Here is a 9055-nt window from a genome sequence, read left to right on the forward strand (position 1 = left end):
ACTATTTTTGTGCAAATTATAACGATTTTCTAAAAATAGAACAGGGGATTTCGGAGTCATTCTGAAACCGTCTCACACAACTTTGAAAATCTCATTATCGGCAACCCCTTTACTTACACGATTTCTTTTATACGAAACTAGACGCGTCAAGCTTTAATTACATGATTGATATTCATCCCGTTTTAAAACTTAAACTTACAAAGGAATCAAACTCAATTACTTAAGAACTTACCATTTGAGTTTTAAAACATATCATGACCACATCATATCTTATTAAATCAACTCATTATGTCTTATTTTGATTGAATTTACTCAACGTTTGATCACTTAAAACTTACCTCGGAAGTGGTCGACGATTAGGTATCCACGGCTATTCGTTTACATTCTCTTTTTCCCTTATCCGACTTTGATCCTCTTTGCTCTTAAGCTAAAGCCGCAGAGCACTTTCGAACACCATCACTCACTTGGATTGAAGCATCGGATACAAAACTTTAACCTTCATGTACAATTAATTTCGCATTCAATCCCTTAAATTTCAGCTTGTAAAGCAAATAAATAGCGCTTTTAGACATCATAGTCTTCACCCATTTAGACAACATTCTTTAACATCTAAATAGCTCATTTATATCATCTACTTAATATTTCATAACTTATCATGCTAGCTGAATATTATTTATTCAAGTTCATCATCTTCATATTCGGCATTAGCATCAAATATAATAGCCCATTTCTTCCCACTTTGAATCTATGCATCCATTTAACCATAGTTTGTTCAAGCACTCATACAACAAAATTCATCCAATTTAACAAGAAACAAAACTTACTTCCTCCATAGCCACAATGGCCGAAAGATCTAGACATCTCAATACCGAAATTTCTAACATAGGTTGCCTAAAGAATTCGGTAGGGAGTTCAAATTTATCCAACATTTCAAGTAACTTAACACATCCACATAGCTAACATGCTAGTAGTATCAAGGCATCAACTAAAATTTTGAAGCCTCTTAGCCAAATCCTAACTCTCCAACAACTCCAATTTCATCCATGAGATAAATAGAAGTAGGCTAACCCTCCAAGGGATGTGTAAACCTCCAAAAGCAACATTGAACATACCTTAATCTCAAGAACCACCTTGGCCGAACTTCCCCTCTTCTTCCTCCTTCAATTCACGGCCAAGAAGAACCAATTTCTTCTTTTCTTTCTTTCTCAAGTCACGGCAATGGGGGAACATGGATGAGACAACTTTGTTCTCATCACCCTCCCTTTTCATTTCTTTATTACTAACCCTTTATTTCATTCTTTCTCCCATAACCCACTAACACAACATGTTTCCAACATGTTTCACCCCATAACATTTTGTCCATTCTCATGCTCATGGCGGCCACTACTAATTAGGGGAAATTGACATGCAAGTCCACCCTTTTATTTCATGCACTAATAGATCCTTATGTTTTGACCTATCACATTTCAAAAGTGTCACACATAAGTCCTATTGACTAAATTCACATGCAATTTACTAAATCAAAGCTTAAAACTTTCACACATTCGTATTCACATATAATAGTCATAAAATATGACGGCTAATTATTTTTATGACTCGATTTTTTGGTCCCGAAACCACTTTTCGACTAGGGTCAAATTAGGGGTGTCACAGTTAATGAATTTTTTTTGTATTGAATTTTGATACCTTAAAACGTGTAGTTTTGTGTAGTTTAAAGGTTGAGAATTAGTTGTAGATGAATATGTAGATGAATGGAATTCGTTTCATGCAAAAATATTAAGCATAGACTGAGTTATTTGAATTTTAAGTTTGTCGTGCTAAAGGTTTTGGTTAGAAAATAGTGTAGCCTATGCTTGTGTTTGTGGTTATTTTAGGTGAGTTATTGACTGATTGTTGACTAGATATATGTGTGGTTTGTCTTGTTGAAGTGTCAGAGTTGATAGGACCTTCAACGAGTAGAGATAAGGGCAAAAGGCAGACAGCAAAAGCGAATATTTAGGTGAGTGTTTTAGAGTCATTGCTTGTGGATGATTCATTGTGTATTTGGGAATTTAAAGGTAGCTTAAGCCCATACTCTAAATTCCTAGTGTAAGTGTTCTCGTACCTATGATTAAATGTGAGATATGTTTATTTGTCAATTTGTGAATTTGTGAAATTGTGAAATCATAGACATATGAGATGCTATGATATGTGCTATGAGTTTATGTTGACTATTGTGGAAGTGAATATGAGAGTATATTATTCATGTCATGTGACGGTAAATACGAGGGTATGTTCTCATGCCTTATTACAGAGATTACATTGTGTTAATAATGTGAATATGCAGCGAATATGTGCGAAAAATCGGTACATAAATATGTGATATTAATATGGATGCTTTGGCCTTGTGACTTAATGAGACAGTTGGGTATAGTTGGTGTAACACCCCTCACCCATATTCACGTTCAGAATAGGGTTACGAGGTATTACTGACCAATACATATCATTTAACATACATAACTCATACATTTATTCATCCATTCTCAAACCCCATTCAATCATATTCACATAGTCTCTTATAAAGGCCTACGAGGCCTTAAACATGCTTTAAAAGTGGTTCGAGACTCTACTAATAACATACAAAAATTTTGGAAACTTATAAAAATTTCAAACATACAAGGTTAATCGCCTGTGTGAATAGGCCGTGTGCCTCACATGACTCCTGACATGCCTGTTTCTTGGGCCGTATGAAAAAAGGGCATACATATTGACTTGGGTCACACGGCCGACCTCAAGCCTATGTGTCTAGCCCGTGTGGCCTTCGAAGCGGCCACACATGCCCGTGTACCAGGCCATGTGCTAGGCCATGCCAATTCTGTAGGGTATACTGACTTGTGCAACACAGCCAAGCCACACGCCCGTGTACTAGGCCGTGTACCATTTAGAGCGGTATATTGACTTGTGCCACACGGCCAGTTACACGCCTGTGTGTGAGGCCATGTGAACCATACTAACTTCAATTTAATTTAAACACCAAGGGACATATAGCCTTGTAGCATGACCGTGTGTTGCACACGACTGAGACACACGCCTGTGTCCCTATCCTTGTGGACAAAAATAGGCCATTTGCAAGGCTAATTTGCCACCTTTTTCATGATCACCTAAACAACCAAAATGGTACCATTTCATCATACAATAGGCATTCCAAAATCACCAACCAAATGCACAATTTATACTATATCCATTTCAACCAAATTCAATACCCAAATTAATGTCAATTACCTATTCAACACTTATATCATCAAGCATCAATTCACAAGCACAAAACTTCTCAAATTATCAACTTCAATCACACTATGTAAATCATTTACCAAACTCAAGATATAACCATTTGAGCAATTATGAAACCATAACCACATTTATACCAAAACATACTAAAATAAGCCATCACTCATGGCTATATATACAAAACATAACATCTACATTTACAAGCCAAATCATATGGCTATATTCACAACCACATTACCATAACTAGCCTACACATGCCATATACCATATATACACAACTCAAAAGTACCAATTAGACGTTTGATAGTGTGATGATGTTCCCAACGACTCCCGGATCCGAGCTAGCCTTGATTCTTTATAAAACATAGGAAAATAACACAAAGTAAGCTTCATAGCTTAGTAAGTTCATATTAACATACTCAACAATTCATAAAATACAATTCATCAATTTAAACAAGTTAATGTATCATTCATGATAAAATCATACCTTTCATAACTTATTCATATACTAATATGCAAAGTCATAATCTTTTCTATTTGATCTTCATACTTACATCTACAAACTGTACAAATTCGTAACAAACTCATACCTTCCCATAGCACTGTCAAATACTCAATGTTTCGCACACTAAGTGCCATCGCATAGCCAAATCTATTATAATTTCACACACTAAGTGCCTTACTCGATGTTTCGCACACTAAATGTCGTATATAGCCGTAGCTATCTCAAATCGCACACTAAGTGCTAAACATTGTCAATTTATCATCGAACATGACCATAGTCTCGTATATACAATTTATGCAATATCAAAGCGTTAAAAGCATATTTGCAACAATGTTTATCACGTACGAACTTACCTCGTGTTAAAAATTAACGGATCGGATCGATTACTCGATAACCTTGCTTTTCCCCCGATCTAAATCTGAATTCTTTCTTTCTTGATCTATATGTATTCAAAAATAACTCATTTAATCACCTACTCATTCAATTTAGTCCAAAAATACACATTTGGACATTTTTACACATTAACCCTTAAACTTTCACATTTAATTAATTTAGTCTCTATTTCAAAAATATTCAAAATTCACACAATTCAACTTAACCCTTGCTTGGCCGAATTACATATAGGCCCCTAGTAGCCCAAAAATTTCATTTATTTCACATGTCAACCCCTAAATTTGCATATTTTACAATTTAACCCCTATTTGATATTTTTGTCAAAAATCACTTTAGAAAACATAAAAATCTATCATTAAACTTTCATAATCTATCATCAAACCTCAAAGAACACATAGATTGAACAATGGCAACTCTCAAAATCTTTAACAATTTCGAAATTAAAGGTACAGGCTAGCTAGAACACAAAGCAACAATCACAAAAACATAGAAATTATCAAAAATCAAGCTCAAAACACTTACCAATTAAGCTCCCAATTGACCGAACCCTAAAACAAACCAAATGTTTTCTTCCTCCTCAATATTCAGCCAAAGAAAGATGATAATCAAACTTAATTTTGGTTTTGTTTTAATATTAACCTTATTTACTAATTTACATTTTTAACCTTATTCATAAACCATTAAAACATTTATATTATGCCCATAATTGTCCACCCAATATAAAAATAGTCTATTTATAATATAAGGACCTTCACTTTAATAAGCCATAGCTGTTAGACACATTTAACTAATAGCACACAAGTTTTACACTTTACGCAATTAAGTCATTTTTCTCGAATTAACCATTTAAACGATGAAATTACTTCACGAAAATTTCGTACCTTCATACTTTCATGCTATTAACACATAAAATACTATTAAAATAATTTTTTGACATCAGATTTGTGGTTTCGAAACCACTATTTTGACTTAGCTAAAATTGGGCTGTTATAGTTGGCATGCTAGAGGATTGTGAGTACTCACCTATGTGTGTTGTGATATATAAGGTGCTGAGGCCAAAGGACAATGTTGGAGAGATAAGAGAATGTGAGCTGAGCTCCATTCATCGGGATATGCATGTGTAGTGTGTTGGAGAGTGTTAGCTATACGCTTCACTTACGAGATATGATTGACTCTACGAGTCTATGTGTGGTGTAATGGAGATCCGTGTATCTGATGAGTGGTAATAGATTCCACTTTAATTTTGAATGATTTAAATGCTCTTATATGCTTAATTTTTGTAACTGAAGTAGAGGTATCGATATTAGGGCTTTTAAAATGATACCTCTATATTTTCGAAAGTGCAAGGAGTCAAAATACCAATTTGGTATCAATACCTTGGCCCGAGTATCGATACTAGGGGTGTGATTATTGATACCTTGCAAAAGTTACTCATATTTTCTAATGTTTTAAAATTTGGCGAGAAACAAAATGCTAGTGTGGTATCAATTTTCTTGGTGGTATCGATACCACTTAAAGGAAATATCGACACCATAGTGGCAGTATCGATACCTACATGACATTTTTGGAAAAAATTGATAAATGGTCCTAATGCATAATTAATACCTATGTTATGTTATTTTATGAATTCTTGGCATCTTTTATCAACAAAAAGTGAATGTATGGTTTATAATTCATGATAAAGCTATGGTATTATTAATCGGAAAAAAAGATGCATGAGAAATAACATGTCATTTTATATGAACAAATAGTGAGACGGTGGTGTGGCATCTCGATATTTGGCTTAGTGTCCAGGTTGGTATAGGGTGTTACAATGGATTTGGCTTAGTGTCTAGGTTGGTATAGGGTGTTACAATGGATTTTCCTAAACTCACATTACGTGAGGTTTTCCCATCATCCTCTTAGGACACACAGAGAACTGCATTAGAAAATCTCCATTCATTAGTTCCTTTTTAAGATGTTGTCATGGCAATGGACTTTTCCTTCAAAGTTTAATATCAGAGTTCATGTTTTCTATCCTGCGGTGATCATACACAGACTTATTTACAGACTTTTGTTGCACTAACACAATCTAAGCCCAACACTATAATTTCCCGACATACACCCTAAAGAACACACATATCATAGCATACATTCCAAACATATGTATCTAGCCAAACTTCAACATCACAGAAATCATACAACACCCATCACATACTTGAACTTATCAGATTCCATACAAATTATACGTACTATCCTTAGCAGACATTCATAATGTCATAAATATTCTGAAATAACCAGTCATATAATCACATACATATCCTACTCATACTGTACTTTTCTAGATTTTAAGATTCATAGTTTGATCAATTTTCCTATATATATATGCTTCAGTATGAACAGTATACATGCAAGAGTCAGCATAAAAACTTACCTGACACTCACGTACAGTAGCTTGAACTCCAGACTCAACATCCAACATGAAACTGCAGCAACCACTACTAATATAACATAGGAACATCGTCAAAGACTCACTCAAAGATAATTTTTTACATCTCAAACACTAACAACCACCATGTAGAGACTCATACTTTCATTCTACTACTCGTATTTTCTTTATAGATTACTCTTTTGGAGTTCAACATGCAGAATCAAATTACTTACCCAGACATGTAGTATTTATTGATGAGATCCTGAATTACAACTTCCAGGTTAAAAGAGAAAGAAATCCATTAGGTTCCAAAAAGAACCAGATAGTAGTAATTTACAAGAAGGAAAAAAAAGAACAACCCACTATCTTTAAGCTCATACACATATATAAATAGTCAAATTTCACTTGCAAGAGCTCAATATATGTCACTTGAATTTGGAGTTTGTCTTTCATAATGGCCTACAAAATTTGAGGGTGAAATAAATGAAAATCAAATATTTTAAATACCCAACTACTCAATCTGGTTAACTTCTAACAAGATTACCTTGTATCGTAACTTGAACATTACTTCAGACATATAAGTGCACTTTACTTCTGGCATGAACTCATACCATAACTGCCTTTTTACTTTGTTGTAATCATATTCCAATCAACATAGTAATCTGACATAAAACCATCATTAACATAAACATCGCTTGGAAAATGCCTATCCTATACGCTAAAAGAAGTACTTGAGTGGATACTACTTCACCACACAAACTATTTTGAAACTACACTCCATAACCTTGAATCCACAAGGATTGATATGTTGCACAAATCTCATATTCAAGACCGCAAATGAGGATGGCACATTGGGTCTTCCTTAGGGAAGGGCTATGCAAGGGCTAAGTCAAAAGAAGCTAATCTTTAGGGTAATATGGTAAGATTATGTTTAGTTCAGTGTGGAATGAATGGATCAGGGTCAGAGTCACTTATGTGGTTAAGGCAATTGTAATTTTGCCAATAGTAATAGCAGTTGTCGACCGTATATAGACATATATGATTATCTTTAAGGAGTCAAATAGAGAAAGGTAAAATAGGAGTCTGAGATAAAGTTGGACTGACTCAAGTCCCATAAGAAATTGTTATATGAAAGAGCATATTTATGGCTAGATAAGTGGATATGTTCACCAACGGTTAGCTCAGAGAAAGCAAGGCATTGGTTACGCCAGTGAATTTATGGAATCTCCTATGAAACACAAGGAGTTTTAATTCTACGCATGAAATCCTACTTTCCTTAAAATTTAAGAGTTTTCTATGAATTTTGATATATAGGATCCCACTAAGTTCATTTGAACTTATAACTCTACTGCTTTGTATGTAGGAAATGATGACTAGGAGATCATGTATGGGACCAAGCCTAACATCGCCAGAATTTTTTGAAGGGAGTGGTAGTTGTTTCATGTATTTAGAGGGGCACCATTAGAGGCCATGCCTCGGGGACTAATTGAGTATATTTGTAATGAAGACTTTAGTTTAAAGTTATTGTAAATAATTATTCATGCTTAATAAGGTAGGATGATTGTAAGATCTTAGTATTAGTATGATACGAAACATGCTGTAAGTTTAAAATTTGAAATTTGATGTTATTCAAGGGATTGAATAAAGTTGAATGCTAAGAAAAACATGCGTATAATTTGGTATCGTCTAAGTTTGGAAGTAACTCAGATTAGAAATTTGGTTAAGTAATTCGGGTTAATTGTGACACTTGGTATCTGGACCTGGTGATCAATTCGGATATATGGTATTACATGGTAAACAGGCCAGCAAGGTTTTCCTCTGATACAACCTTGACTACATCCACTATTCAATTTGCTACTATCTCATTTATGATGTGATGCTTTCTATCAATGTGTTTTGTCCTCTTGTGGTTTTTGGTTTCCTTGGTGTTAGCTATTGCTGCATTGTTAGCACAATACAACGTGATAGCTTTTTCCTTACTAGGGACGACTTAGAGATCTGTAAGGAACTTCTGAACCATATTGCTTCTTTTTTTTCCTTTGAAGCAACCACATATTTGACCTCCATAATAGAGTCGGTAGTACAACCTTGCTCAAAACTTTTCCATACCATGGACTTGCCGCTTAGGATAAAGACACAAACCAATGTTGATTTCCTTGAATCTTGAGACATTTGGAAGTAAGAATCGATATAACCAATAGGAGTGAGGTCTCTTCCAGAATACATAAACATATAATCCCTAGAATCGATATAACCAATAGGAGTGAGATCTCCTCCAGAATACATAAGCATATAATCCCTCTATAATGCCCACCACTCGAACTGATTTACTGGTTTCGAGTGTTAGACGTTACACCCTATTATAGATGTAACTTAACTTTTAGTTCATGTACGAGTTTTATCTATGAATACAAAGAAGTCTCTTATGGGTGAATATTGTATGGTTTACATGTACAACTCACATTAATAAAATTTTAATA

Source organism: Gossypium arboreum, chromosome 10 (assembly GCF_025698485.1).
Source record: "Gossypium arboreum isolate Shixiya-1 chromosome 10, ASM2569848v2, whole genome shotgun sequence".
In the NCBI taxonomy this organism is placed as follows: domain Eukaryota; kingdom Viridiplantae; phylum Streptophyta; class Magnoliopsida; order Malvales; family Malvaceae; genus Gossypium; species Gossypium arboreum.